The 15,776-nt window shown below is 39.9% G+C and overlaps 1 long non-coding RNA gene across 1 annotated transcript in view; it reads left to right on the forward strand.

Annotated features, from left to right (window-relative positions):
- LOC136792471 (uncharacterized) overlaps positions 1-14,691 on the forward strand; it is a 28,134-nt gene extending 13,443 nt beyond the window's left edge. The window contains exons 3-4 of the long non-coding RNA XR_010836301.1: positions 1,585-1,709; positions 14,070-14,691. This is a non-coding gene — a long non-coding RNA (uncharacterized lncRNA). The remainder of the gene's footprint in view (positions 1-1,584; positions 1,710-14,069) is intronic.
- The last annotated feature ends 1,085 nt before the right edge of the window (positions 14,692-15,776 follow it).

Here is a 15,776-nt window from a genome sequence, read left to right on the forward strand (position 1 = left end):
ATGGGTTATTGGGAAATTCAAATCAGATAATTTGCATGAAAATATGTTGTAAACTCTGAGATGCAAAGAATGGCCACCAGAGCTTAAGAAAGAATAGAAGCAAGCAGGCTGAGTTACTAACTTGCCAGGGAAGTGAATACATACCAGTGAAGAAATTCACTCAATGGTGAGTAGAAAACATACTACTACTTTTTTTTTTTTTATTATAACATGCACAATTTTTGACAAATTACAAACAGACATAATGGTTGATTAAGTAAGCAGTGCCATGGTGATGGTAAAGGCTATCCGTTCATCTTTTCATAAAAAGTAAATGTCAAAGTTGGGATTTCTTTTAACAAAGAATTGAGAGGGCCTTTAGAAATCAAAGAATCAGATTGTAGAGTCGGAAGAACCATTCTCTCTAAATGTAATCTCCTTTTTAAAAGCTGTGTTTCCGAAGCCTTGCTGGTTGGCAGACAAGCAAAACTGAGAGCATATTCATGAAAGAACAGACTGAGGACTTGCAAAGGCCTTGGAGACAGGAGACCTGTGTCCTGTGCTTCTCCTAACTGGCTGTCTAATCCAGGGTTATTTATTTTCCTTCTCTAGGTCTCCATTTCCTCAGCTGTAAAACTTTGTCTGTAGGCGAGGACTAACGCTAATGTCCCTTCCAGCTCTGATAGATTCTGATTCCAAGGAACTTCATCTGATCATGACCTCAAAAACTATTTTTTCCGTCAGAAATGTTAAATGCCATTTAAAATGTCAAATATGATAATGTTGGTATAGCCACAATATTATAACAAATTACCCCCCAAATTTTGTTGCTTAAAACAACCACCATTTATTTTTTTTTCCAAGTATAAGTGGACGGGGCCACTTGGCTGATACACCCTGAGCTTGGTTGATCCTGACTGGGCTCAGTGACGTATCTGTAGTCAACTGGTGTGTAGTTGTGGGTGGCTGGTCTGTGTTGGCCTCGGCTGGAACAGATAAAATGGCCCAGGGCCTCTCTCCAGTGGATGGGGTCTCTCATCTTCCAGCAGGCTAGTCCAGGATTATTCACATGCCAGTGTAAGTTTCCATGAAAGAGAATGGAAGGATGCAAGAACTGGCACGTTGTCACTTCCATTGTATTTTACTGACCAGAGTAAATTGTAAGGTCAGCCCAGATTTATAAATGATGAAGTAGACTTCACCTCATGATAGGAGGAGCTACCAAATCATATTGCAGAAATGCATGGAAATAGGCAGCAATGAAGAACTGGGGACATTCTGGCCACTAATCAACCAGATGGTAGCTAGATAGATCTATATGATTCTTTCTGAAACACTTTACAATATTTTTTTAAGTCAGACAGTTTAAATCTCCACTCCCTCATGGCAAGGAGAATCACAAGTAGTAGTGGACTGTTTATCTCTTTCTAGAAAAATCCTCAAAACAAACCCAAGAACAGGGACATGGCATTTGCCTTAGGAACAGCAGGTTAATGGCTTGCTTATACCCTTTCAAAAGAATGGTTAGCTTCCCAGATGACCCTAAAGGCTCTTAGCTCTTTTTCCCAGTTCATAAATACAGTCTAGAGATTTTTTTTTTTCCAGGGCAGTCTTCCCGAAAACTGCAACAGATACAACTTACTTTATCAGAACATGAGCTGAGGAACTGCAACTGTGCTAGCTATCCAAAGAAAAGCCCTGCGGCTCCTCTTTCCTGTTGAAGTTGAGTGGTAAGTAGGCCCTAGAGGTGGAGACCTCACTTTCCCCCAGTTGCCTTCCTCTGCTCCGCAGTAGCAGCAAGCCCATTTCAAGTGCTTGGTAGGCACATGTGGCCACTGGACAGAGTAGATACAGAGCACCTTTGCCATTGCAGAAAGTTCTGATGGACGAGGTGATTTGGGAAAATATCTAAGCTATATGGAGAGGGCAGGCCCAGGTGGGGCCTTGGCCAACCCTGGGATATTCATGAAGGAATCAGATACCTGAAAGAAATGCAGGTGATTATCCAGATTGGACATCATGACTCATGTAGTTTGGCCCTAGATCTTTTAACTACAGATTCACTCAATGACCTTGGGTAATGCATCTTATTTCTTTGAGCGTTAGTTTATTCTTCAGGAAAATAAGAGATTAGGGTAAATCAGGGCTTCTCAAATTTATGTGTACACATGAATTATCTGGGATGTTGTAAAAATGTGAATTCAAATTCGGAGGCAGTAGGTGGTTGAGGCCTGACATGCTTTATTTGAAATCAGCTCTCAGGTGGTGCCAGTGATGCTGAGGCTCTTGGTCCATCGACCACTCTTTGAGTAGCAAAGGATTAGGTCGTAGAGCCATTGAATATTGCCTCAGAAAGGATCCTTATAGAGTCCCTATTCCAATCCTGTCTCTAAGGTCCTGTCCAGCCCTAGAGTCCCTGAGGTCTGAGAATAGGCCCTTTCATATCCTGAAGGGGCCCTGGTACCTATGGCTCTGTAAGAATCTAATGGTCATTTGACTTGTTTAATAAAGCAACAAAAATGACTCTGGAGTAACTCCATAGTTTCCTTGTAACTATGTAAGTAAGGAAAGACTTAATTTGTGTCTAATGGCTTCTGTGAAGTGAAGAGCTCTTAGAGCTCATATATTCCACTTACTAGAGACTGGGTAGTCTTTACATTTGCTCCTCAAATGACCTCCTCAAGGCCACTCTCCTCAAGTGTTAATTGTATACAGTAAAATACATCCATTCCTAATAGCATACCTGTTCTTACTTAAAATTGGCAAGTGAAACAGCAGAGCAGAAGTGCAGAATCATGCAGCAAGTGAGATTGCCCCAGAGGCAGTGGTTGAAAACCTCCAGATTTCTCCATGTGGATAAGTATGGCGACTGGTAGAAAAATAAACTATACACTATATATGCCATATACATATACTATCCGCTAATATACTATCATACAGTTCACTTCCATCAAACCCCACAGTGTGCTCTTGAGCTCCTAAGTCATTAGACTTGAATTCAAGACCTGCTGTTTTCTCGTGAACTGAGCAACGGGTGCTTTTAGCAAGCAGCACCACCAGATGATGTGCTGTGGCCTCTTTAATGTAATCCATTCAGTTTGTCCTAAATGGATGGGCAAGTTTCCTGCATTTGCAGCTTGGATTCCAAGGCTGGGAGTAGTAATGCTGAGGAAGCCAGGGTACAAAAGGAAAGAATAAAAGGGCAAAGGACTAAAACCAACAGGGAAATGCAATTACAAGGTGTATTAATGTACACTGTGCAGAGGGAAGGATTTATTACACTTTCAGGGTTTTTTGGTTTTGTTTTCAGGATTTTTTTTTTTGCATGAATGGTAGGGGGAAAGAACTGATATTTGTCAGTCTGAATTGGATAAGTGCAGTTGCAAAGAATAAAGGGAGCTTTTAGAAAGTGGGCAGCTGCGGCAAAGCCTGAAGCCATGGTACTTGATACTGCAGTGTACGCTCTTAGTGATCCTGGGCAGCTTTTGAGAACAGCAAGCAAGGCATTCAGGGTGGAAAACAATGGCAAATGTCAAGAAGGAAAGAAAGAATCTCGAGTTTAAAAGACTGTTGATTGACAGGTAGGACAGATCAAAGAGAAAAATTCGTATCAAGTATTTATAATTATAATGCTAATAGGGATCAATAATCATAAAAAAGAAACTATTGCAGAAAAAAAGGTTTAAAAAATAGCTTTCAATCTTAAAACAAACAAATAAAAACAAAAGAAGAAACTAGCCGAAGACTCAAATATTCACCATTTCATGCATTCAGATTTTTTCACTATGTATTTTGTTACTTAGCTAATCAATGAAAAGAAAGTTTCATTAAATGTGTTTAAGTTTCTCTGCCTTAAAAATTATCCAGTGGAAATATGTTTGGAGAAGCACAAGATGGGGTTCATGTATAACCCACTGCAAAGCAAGCCTCAGAGACCATATCTAAGTGTGAGTTTTTGTGATTCACAGGAAATGTTTTGGGAGAAGCAAGATTCTACAAATACATCACCTGGGCCCAGTGGGCTTGTTTTCACTTCTTTCTCCCTGCCACTCTGTACCCCAAACAGGTATGGATGTGCAAAGCTTCCTCGTGGCAGATTGGGAGGTCAGGCTTGAAGGAAAAACCCTGTTTTGGAAACTTGCTCAGGCTTGCTTGGGACTAGGGTGGTTTAGAAGCCCAGGGAGAAATGTTGAAATCAGTCATTGCAAAATCGCTTTTGCAATAAGTAATGAATAAAAACCGAAGGAAAATATCTTTGCTCCCCAAAGTAAAAATCTACCACAGGACTTGTCTAAACAGCTCTTCAATAATAGAACTTTAAAGGCAACATAAATTTAAAATGCTTCTCATAGCCAAGGCCAGAACCTCTGGCCATCATTGATTGATTTATTCATTCAGTAAATATCTGCCAGGACATGACAGGTAGCAAGCAGAGCCCAGGACAGCACTGAAGAAGAGGAGCCTGGTGACTCATCTCATGGCTCTGAGACACCAACTCACATGTCACCTCCTGAGACAGTCACTGTCTGACACTTTATCTCACCTGGTTCTAACTCAGTTGTTCTTTATCTAAACTTTGGCCCTTCCATCATAGCTCTTGGTACACCTGAATTCTGTTATTTTAAAAAACGAGGCTCTATGTCCACCCACTACAATATCACTGTGAAGATCCATGTGAATTTTTCAGTGTTGTGTGCCCAGCATGTACAACAGTGCCCATATATGGTAGGATCTCAAAAAATGTTTATTAAGGAAACGAATGAAGATGGTGCAAGCCATCGAACAACCTTCCTGTTCAGATGCAATATTATACACAAAGAGAAAACTATAAAGCAGTAACTGAAAGATCCCTAAGAGAAATCAATTTCTATAGAAGTTAAACTTTAAAAAGTCCATTGCTGGGGCTTCCCTGGTGGCGCAGTGGTTGAGAATCCGCCTGCCGATGCAGGAGGCACGGGTTCGTGCCCTGGTCCGGGAAGATCCCACATGCCGCGGAGCGGGTGGGCCCGTGAGCCATGGCCGCTGAGCCTGCGCGTCCGGAGCCTGTGCTTCGCAACGGGAGAGGCCACAACAGTGAGAGGCCCGCATATCACAAAAAAAAAAAAAAAAAAAAAGTCCATTGCTGAAGAAGACTATCAGAGAAGACTCTTCCCAGACCTTAATGAACTTTCATCTTTTGTGGATTCAAATCAGTGCAGAAAAAAATTCAAATCATTGTGAAAGGAATAACTAACTCCTTTTTGCAAAATGACATTCTGGCAATCATATGTTTCAATCAATGTTTTTCATAATTCTAGAAATTGTGCAAAATGCAGATGGATATTGAAAATGTATCAAAGGAGACATTTGAAATCAGTAAAAAAAGTGTCAGATTACTTAATAAGAAGTTCTGGGGGCTTCCCTGGTGGCGCAGTGGTTGGGAGTCCGCCTGCCGATGCAGGGGTCATGGGTTCGTGCCCCGGTCTGGGAAGATCCCACATACCACGGAGCGGCTGGGCCCATGAGCCATGGCCGCTGAGCCTGCGCGTCCGGAGCCTGTGCTCCGCAACGGGAGAGGCCACAACAGTGAGAGGCCCGCGTACCGCAAAAAAATAAATAAAAGGAAGTTCTGGGAAAACTGGTTTGTCTTTCTTCAAATAAAGTTGGATCTGTCTTTCTCTTTATCCCAACACAAACTGCACCTTAAATTACTATTTAATGAAATTAAAACTAAATTCCAGAAGAGAACATTGGTAACAAGTAATATAATTTGTAGTAGGAAATGTATATAATTTTCAAATCAATATTTCAGTATCTAAAGAACAAAGGCAAAAGAGAGATAATAAGCAGGGAAAAGATTTGCAATGCATATTACAGGATCTAATGCTCTCAATATGTAAGGAGGTTTTATTAATCAACAAGAAAACTATCAGATGAATAGAAAAGGTGAAGCAAGGATGTAAGCAGGAAAAAAACAAGGATTTACAGTAAATGAAATGATGTTCAATTTTACACACAATTGAAAAATGCAAACTAAATTAACAACAAGATATTATTTCCTACCTTAAAAATGGCAAAATAACTTTTAAGGTTTTCATTATACAATGTTGGTGAGGCTATGGGAAAAATACACATTCAAACATTAAGTGTAAAAGTGAATTGCTATGATCTCTTCAGAAAGTAACTTAGCAATATCCGTGAGAATTAAAACAGATGTCCTTAGTCCCACCAAACTGCTCTAAATTCTTTCATAGGTATACTTCCATATATACAAGAGTGTGATGATGATGAGAGACAGAGAGAGAGAGAAGAAAAAAGAGGAGGAGGAGGAGATGGAGGAGAGGGATGGGGAGGAGGGGGAGGAGGGGGACCTGGGACTATGAAACATGCTGGTCCTTTGCCATTTGACTCCCTGTTTAGTTCTGTTGATAGATCACTGATCATGGGTATCTTTGGGAAATAATACTGGAGCCTGGGGTAGAAGGGAAATGCTTCCTTCGAAACAAGACATATCAGTGGAAGTTCAGAAAGCTGGAAACACAGTAATCCTCCAGTGGAAACTCCAAATGGGTGTGTTTGCAACACTAGTATTTCTACCTCCTGGACGTGGTAAATATCCATGACATCCTCTTTTTAGGACTATTCTTCAACTTTCCCCAGATTTAATATAAGCACAGGCATACCAGCTAGACAAAGTGATAAATAGGCTGGACTAGTAGAAGAACAAACTTCCAATTTAATAAATGAATTAATTTGAGAAGGCCAATAAGACATTTTCTAGCCCTTAGAAGACAAATAATAGGAAGGATGGCAGTGTCTTTCAAATATTTCTGACCCACAAGGGAAAATGTGTATTTTGCATTATGAACTACTAACACACAGACACACACACAAAGTGAAACAAAAGTTTCATCCAATGGTACCTTAACGTAACTACATATAATTCATGTTGATATTTTCTATCCTTTTCTATTCCATTCCATTCTATGTCATTAGAAAGAAAATGCTAGTCTTGACCAACCAACTTTATTTCACATTCTAATAGTTGTATGAAACTACAATGTGAGCAGACACTGGCATAAAAGAATCCATAAAGGCTTTCTAATTAGACTGACCTGGGTACTAAATCCAGGCTGATGACTTATAATTGTTATAGTAGTTACTTAATTTCTCTAAACTTTGCCTCACCTGTAAAATGGGCCTTTTAATACCTAACATAGAGATGGTTGGAGAATGAAATTGTGTATTGTGTGTAGAGTGTGTAATGTGGTTGTCCACCGTTGGCACCAGTGATCCGCTTTTCCATTCACTGAGCAAAGAGTCCTTGAAGAAAACAGTTGCGGTTCCTGTCCTCATGTAGCTTGGCTTCTCACTGTGCAGTCAGTAAGCTGAAAGCTGCTGACATCAGCCCATAGTGAAAGGTAAATTCACTATAGATTTTTTACAATTTTTTAAAGAAATTGAAGACTCAGCACAAAGCCAATAGAGAGGAAGCTGTATAAACAGGAGAACCCATTTGTCATGAATCCTGATTCTCGTATGGCCGTGGTTCTCAAGCAGGGGCGATTTTGTCCTTCAGGGGATATTTTTGGTTGTCATAACTGAGGGACCACTACTGGCATCTAGGCCTAGAGGCTGAGGATGCTGCTAAACATCCTACTATACTCAGTACAGGCCCCCACAATCAAGAATTATCTGGCCCCAAGTGTCAATACTACCCAGGTTGAGAAATCCTGTGTTACGGGAACTGAACCACTATGATTATTGTGATTGGAAATGCCTTTAGAGTCTTGGTGTGGGAGTCATTCTCACCAGCTTGGGCAAGTCTCTAAAGCTCTCAGTTTCAATTTCCTCATCTGCAAAATGGGTATAATAATATCTGTCTATCTCCATAATAGGTTGAGATATGCAAATCAATCCAAAGATGAAAAGCTTTAAGAATGAGACTGGGTGGCCAATTTCAGATGGGTACCTTTTTATTATTATTATTGGCCTTTTCATAAAATAAGAAATTGCCAGAAAACTTCAAAGATTTTGTTAATTAAAAGAGATGTATCAAAAACACATTAGGTTAATTATGGCACCAGCACCCAATTTTCATCAATAGGAATATGGCTCGTTTGGGGGGTTTGCATTATAACATCATGGGTTCAAAAGGGAATCAAAATTAAATTAGTTTTTTAATAGTGCCAACATTCCAAACATCTGATGTAAAAATAAACAGAGAATATATTATGGTTACACATTATTCATTCTGTTTATAGATACTTCCCTTCCCAATACCATCCCAGACCCAGGGAGCCAATAACACAAAATGTGCCAAGAATTACAAATCACGTCTTGCTCGGTACCTGACTATCTTTCCAAATTTATCAAGGTTCACTTAAAAACCAACTTGCCACTAGCTGTTATGGAACGTGAGAAGATGAGTCAGTAATTTCCTTTTCCCTTGCATGCTCACACCTCGGTATCGGTGCCTCTCTTAGAGAACCATTTATTTTGCTGGTCTGTCCCTCTCCTTCGTAATCCCAGCACACAATCTGATTGTGAGTCCAGAGATGGGAAGATCTTGCCTTATCCATGTTATAGTTTGTAAAGAGTAGGTGTGCAATGTAATCAAGTGAATTGAGTTCTGCAAATATTTTTCAAAATAGCTCTTATTACTTTAATTCTTTCTTTGCTCTCCTGCATCTCTGCAGAGATTCTTGGTGTAAAGTTACAGAAGGAAACAAATATGGACTCTGTTTTCATGTAGGTTATCTTCTCACTTTGCCAGCAGTAAATTAAAAACTTCTGCTGGATCATGCCATTGGGCCATAATCATAGTCAAACTCACCAGAACTCTGTACAATTTTTTTCAGTGAGGACTCTGTTAGTGTTTTTGGTGGAATATCACAGGATCAGCACAAGCCCCACAGTACAGAACAAGTTGGAGTGATTTCCTAAATCCTTCTGCTGTGGGAGGAACAGGACTAGGTTCTAGGGGTGCCTGGAGCTTGAACAATCACATGGGCTGGGATGGTTGTAGGGAGGAATTAAGATAAGAGCTGAAAGATTGGTGACTTTTAAGTTACTTAAGCCAAAGGACAATATACTTAATAGAGTTAAGCCATTCTTTGAGACTCTTTCCAAAACTCTGATTAAAATAAACAATGACTATCTTGATCAATAGAACCAAGCTTTCCTTCAGTGCTTATTCAGTACTAAATCCTGCAATCTGGTGGATTCTAGTATTACAGCGATGAAGAACACTTGGATAGCTCTGTAGTATCTTCCAGCTTTCTGCACAGTGACCCTGGAGGGTAATATGTTTCAAGTGGCATTGCTACAAGGTGTAAACAAATGGTCTGAAACCCTGCATCACTGCTTGGAAAAGTGATTCCTGGGAATGCTGCTAGATTAGCAGTGAACTTTGTATGAGTAAGAGATCAACTTTCATGTTAAGCCTCTGAGATAAGGGAGTTTGTTTGTTACTGTACCTTAGCAAGACTCTCTGACTAATATACCATCATTTCATTAAGAATATACTTGCAAACTTTAAAACTGGAAAGAAAATAATCCCAGAATATGTATAGTTCTGAGAATTCAGTAAGTTTAATATAATAAAGACATCCCTACAGCTCATATTTTCCTCATTTGACTATGGATTCAAAAAACTAATTTAAGACAACATTATTCACTAAAATTAAAAGAGAATATAGATAATTTTGCTAAAAGGGGGGCACCGAAGGTGTTGAAGTGGGAGATGGTTGTACCATGATTAGATTTATACTGAGAAAGACCAATCTACTGCCCACTGGAGGTGAGCAGCAGATACCAATGAGAAAAGATGATGCCAAAGATGAGATGTCTCAGAAAAGCCATGGAGGAGATGAATGTTGTGTGTAGAAAGAGAAAATGTGGCTTACTGCCAGGAGGGACCAGCTCAAAGTCTGTCAGTACTGGCATCTTGGGAATAATTTTTAAAAGTATTATTTCCAGAAGGTGCTGGATTTTTAAAAAATTGCTAGTTGGTGTGCTACCTACCACATGCTCCTGCTGGTCACCTTCCTGAGTCACTGCATTCATCAGGCACTCTGTCATCATAAGCTCCAACCCTCTCAAAGAGCTACCTAATTTGCTATACATTATGGATCATTCTGAACCAAAAGCTTAATATGAAAGCTCTGTAAGAGGACTATACCCAGACTCTATGTTTTATCAGTGGTTTATAAATTCTGGCTCTTATGTGTAGGCAATCTAATTTTTTAAAATATTTTGAAAGTACACACATAAATATATAGAGTTCTAATTGCAGAGTTTTTTTTACTAAATTCAAATTAGTATTCTCCAAGTAGAAAAAGACTTATTTTAATGTCTTAGGAGAGTAGCACTTTCTAATTGTTATCAAATAGCAAAGGGCTTATTGGATCTAGACTCTAGATTTTTAAACTCTGGATTTTGGCGCATACTGGGGCTTAAGTGAGAAAAGGTGTGAGTACCAGAGGGCATTGGGGATCCATATTTAAGTGGACATAACCAGATTGCCTTCCTTACTGCTAGTATTTTACCTTTGCAGAGGAGTTCAGAGAAAAGCAAAATGCCTTCCAGTGAACTGGATATTTTCCCTTGCCATCTCGACAGCCAGAATTTCATACAGGAATGGAGGAATGGATGGGAAATCCTGACTGCCTTATCAGTTCTAGCTTCATTATTTCATTTTAAGCAGGAACAACCAGCATTTTGCCAGTACTGCGATGAGGAAATCTGTAATTCTTAATCTCATTGTGAAAATTGTTAGAGCAATTTCACCAGTTGGAAATGTGGTTTTAATGCATTCTTGTCTCCTAATTTCTCTTACATACTTTTATGTATACTTTGCTCCTGTTAAACTGTTATTCTCTCAGCATGGACGGTCTTCTCCATCTGTACCTCTTTATTTGTGTGTGGGCGTGCCCCCCCCCACAATCACACACACTGTGTATGGCATTCCTCCTCATCACCTTTGCCATTTCATGCTCACTGGCTCATCTTCCAGCTGTTAGTACTTGCCTCTCTTTGCCCGAGGGCTTTTATCTGGCCATGAAGCCTGTTCCGACTTTGCACAGGCAGGCAAAAAGTGCCAGAGAATTAATACCTCCTCTTTCAAGAGCAACCTCAACCTATGGGTGTCAGGAATGGTGTACAAAACCACAGCTTCCTCATCCTTTGCAGGGAATTAGTCTTAGGTGCTTGTTCAACACTGCTTCCCAGGGCTTCCCATTGGGATGTAGGCTGCCCACTGTGCCAAATGTCTTATTATCTACACTTTGTTGACTACCCTCCCTTCCTGCCTCACTTCTCTACCTCTCTACTGGTCTCCGCCACCTTCCAAATAAACTACTTGCACTTGACTCATATATATCAGGGGCTACTTTTGGGGAACCTCAAAGTAACACACACACACTGTCTAATTACAACCTCTGCAAGGAAGCTTCATCTGATGGCTCAGGCAGAAAAAACTCTCTTCACAATCTTAATTCCCAAAGCCTAGGATTTGTGCCGTTCTCTCTGATATTTCATGCACTTTTGCCCATACCAACTTCTCTGCAAGACTGCAAATTACTAAAGGGCATTACCTACACTACTTCCAATGTGTACGCTCTGTAACACCAGCCTCTATTGGCAAAGAAAAATTAGATAGTAACTTGATTTTGAAATATAAACTCTATCCATGCTGCCATTGAAATGCAGTCGACAAAGAATGAGTCATTTCAAATGAATTTATTATTTTTAGAGGATTCTTTCTAAGACAGTGCATCTAGATTTCTTAAAAGGCATTTGACAAGATTGCACAGGACACACGAGATTTAGTTAAATCTGGGAAGGTGGGCTTTCAGTTGTGTGAACATAGAGTGAGTTGAAGAGTATACTGGTATACGGCTCAATGCCATCCCTGAATAAAATTCCTAAGATGTTTCTGATCTCTGACATTGACCTATCAGATTTTTTGTAGGAAAAAGTATTTATTTTTCTCACTAGCTAATCTATAGGTTGATTGGGATTTCCTGATATTGGCTGGGCTTAACTAAATGTGGCTCTAAGTTGAGGCCTCTTACAGTTTATATCAATAAATAATATAAAGATTTAGTAAGTGCATTTATCAGATTTGTAAATTATGAAGACTGGGAGAGAGAGTTAAGCTATTGGTAGAATTATGAGTCAAAATGTCCTCTATAGATTAGAATAAATAACTGAAACCAGCTAGATGTGTTTAAGAGAAGCCAATGTAAAGGTCTATGTCTGGGATCAAATAATCAAATAATCATTTGTATTGGGGTAGAACAGCCATGCATGACTGACTGTTATTATTACAATAATTACCATTATGCATCCCAGGATTATGCTGCATATACACAGAAGACTCTGTGTTGACCTAAAAAAATATACACATCTAAGGATACTTACCTGTTAAGATGGTGTCTGTACCAACCGCCCAGGAGTCTTTGCTGGCAGATGTTTAGACCATGTATGATATTTTACAGTAGTGAAAGCCAATACCACAGGAACAATGTGCAGTTCTACTTAAGCCACTGGAACCTAAAGTTTATTATGCTTCCCAGAGCAATCTTTATTTACTGTGTGAGGACAACAAGATGGAAAAGAACTCTAGCTATCTTCACTAAGTAGAATTTAATTTATTCCTGAAGTTTAGTGACCAAAGTAACCGAAAAACTAGAATAGTAAATTTGTGAAGCAATATTAAGTATAAAAGTATTTTTGAATAAAGAATTTTTAAAACCTATAGTAATTTTATTAAAACTATTTCTTAGAGAAAATTACTCATATTATTATTATTATTATTATGGAGATGACCATCACTCTATTTTCTCTTTTGGTCCGTACAGACTCTACCACATTGTCTCTGGAGCCATTTAAGAAGCCATGATAAGGTAGTGAGGGTCTATAAGAGGGAAACCTTGCAATATGTGTCCAAGCTGAGGGATCTGTGCATTTTCTCAAATAGTCCTAATTAGACGGACTATTTTTATATAAGTATGTGAACTTGGATGGACTCTTTGTAGCTGCAGATGGTAGATTCTGGATGGATGTGTAGAAATCACACAAAAAATTACTAACAATTTATTTGTCTCAAAACACAGCAAACTACTTTACAAATTAAAGCCCTTTAGACTTCAAAGGAACCTTCCAGTTGATGCTTTTCTTTTCCTTTTTTTTTTTTTTTTGCAGATCAGGATACAAATCCAGACAGGTTAAGAGATATCCAGTTCCTCTTAGGAAATATCAGAGGCAGAGCTAAGAACACAGTTCCTGATTCATTGTCTAATGCTTTTCTCCCCACAGTCTAAGCTGACTCCTTTGCCCAGTAGTGGTCCATCTGGCAAGGGTATGAAGTCACCTGTAGCAAGGCTTCTTAAGTTCTGTGGTGAAGGACCATTTTCTCCCTCATACCCCTCATGGACTTTGAAAATATTTTTCGTCTAATTATTTTTACTTTAAGTATATTTGTTCCAATATTTTTGTTCTATATCCAGTTAATGAGTACAGTGATCATGCATTTGGATGTCAAGCAGTATCAAATTTCTTAAGGCTTGCTTTCAATTCCTGTAATTCTCTCATGCAGACCAGTAGCACTGGTGTGTGTGTGTGTGTGTGTGTGTGTGTGTGTGTGTGTGTGTGTGTGTGTGTGTTTAAGTCTTTGAATGTTTGTAAGTTGGATATCGTTCTGATATAAGCACAGTGTGTTCTACAGTGGTTTTCTTCTTTAAATTTCTATAGGTATATCTGATGGATTGAGTTTGGGGATAGTCTGGAGAATTTCCCTTTGAAAATGTTTTTATTCCCCTATATGGTATGTGGTACCTAATATAGTCCCTAATGACCCTCACATCCTGGCATTCAAGCCCTGTTCAGATCACCAATCCTAGAGTGTGAGCTGGACTTATTAACTCACTTCTAAGGAGTAGAATACAGCAGAAGTGATGGGGTGTCATTTACAAGACTAGATTATAAAAAGGCTTTGACTTTGGTCATGCATTCTCTCTCTCTCTCTCTCTCTCTCTCTCTCTCTCTCTCTCTCTCTCTCTCTCTCTCTGTCTTTTTCTCTCCCTCCTCCTCCCTGTCTCCCTCAGATCTTTGCTCTTGGGATGGAAAGATGCCAAGTTGCCAGTAGTCCTAGATATAGACCCACATGAGAAGCAGCTGATGCATTCAGCCAACAGTCAGTGAGGACCTTTTACCAGCACCTGTGTGAGTGAACTTGGAAGCAGACCTGCATCAATCAAGCCTTGAGATGACAGCACGCCCTGCCAACACCTTAACTGTAGCCTCACGAGAGACCCTGAGTCCGAGGCACCCAGATTAAGTCATGCTTGGATTTCTGGCTCAGAGAAACCGTGAGATGATACATATTTGTTGTTTTACGCCACTAGGTTTTTTTGTAATTCATTGTACAGTGATAGATAACTAATAGACCTTGCTATGAGCATAGCCAGATAAGGCTATAATCAACATCAACAATTAGCATAAATAAGTGTACTTTCTCTTTAGCTCCACAGGTGAAATGTAGTAGAGCAAATGTAACGCCCCATCCACTCTGAATGGGCACAGTGGCTACTCTTCAGGAGCAATGTATCCGTCCCCTAGGTGCTGGTAGCAATAGATACTGATAGTCATAGCTTTCCTCCTAATTGGAACTTCCTTCAGCTGTAGGGAATTTTGTCTCCCAAGATCATGCCTGATTAATGCAGGGACACAAGGGTCTGGCCTACTTGCCTCAACTGGGACAACTTAGAAGACAGTCCCAGTCCCAGAGCTACCCACAGGGTCAGCCAAGGCCTCTTTTATTACTGCACCATGGGTCAGATTTTCTCTCTGCCCAATCCCCCTTCCTCACAGATCTATCTCCCATCATGTTACCGGTTGAATTCATTGTCCAGGGCATTGCGTGATGAAATCTTCCTAAGTAAGTCGATATATTTCTCTCAAAAAGCTCTATGGGTTTATTATCTTTCTAGGATAAAACCCAATTCCACCTTCCTTATCACTATCTGCATGACCCTCACCCCCACCCATGTGCTTGTCACTCAAGCTTGTCACGTGTACTGGTTAACTTCACAGAGCTGGGGAAATAAGGTGGACTGGTGGATTTGGTGGCTTCCTGGTTTGTAAAAAATCCCTGAGCCACTGGCTGGCTGCAGTTTCATTCTCCAGAGCTGTTCTTATAGTTCTAGTCATATCTGGGCTAGGAGGGCAAGTCGTAACTGAGTCCATGTTTGTATTGGCTGGGCCAAAGAATCCACTACCAAATTGAACATCACAGGCAGGACTGTGTTTGGCTGAGAAAAAGAAAAGTTGTGGACAAGTTGTTCTTTACTCCCTGAGCCTCCTGCCGTTTCAGCCAGTTGGTCTCTGCCTGCAACTTAAGCAAAGAGCTTTGTTTTGTTTTCTCGAATAGACTTTGTGAGAGACAATGTGAGATCATCTCTCACATTTTCGCCTGAGAATGAGAATAAAATGGAGGTTGGAAGGAATAAATATCTGTTGAACAATAACCCACTGAATGCTTGCAATAGCCTGAGGACTCCTGAAAATTATCTCCATTCAACAAATGAGGACATGAACATTGAGAAAATGAGTAACTTGGCTAAGGTCCAATGAACTAGGCACCACTAAGAAAAATTACCCAAACCTTGGAGTTAATACAAAAGATCCCTGTATATTCTTTCAAAATCCTGCAGGAACATTGTCTGATAGGCCCACTCAGGATGATTTAATTCTCTAAGGCAGGGGTTGGCAAACTTGGCTCTACCAGCCAAACCTGACCCATAGCATGTTTG

Source organism: Kogia breviceps, chromosome 14 (genome assembly GCF_026419965.1).
Source record: "Kogia breviceps isolate mKogBre1 chromosome 14, mKogBre1 haplotype 1, whole genome shotgun sequence".
NCBI lineage: Eukaryota > Metazoa > Chordata > Mammalia > Artiodactyla > Physeteridae > Kogia > Kogia breviceps.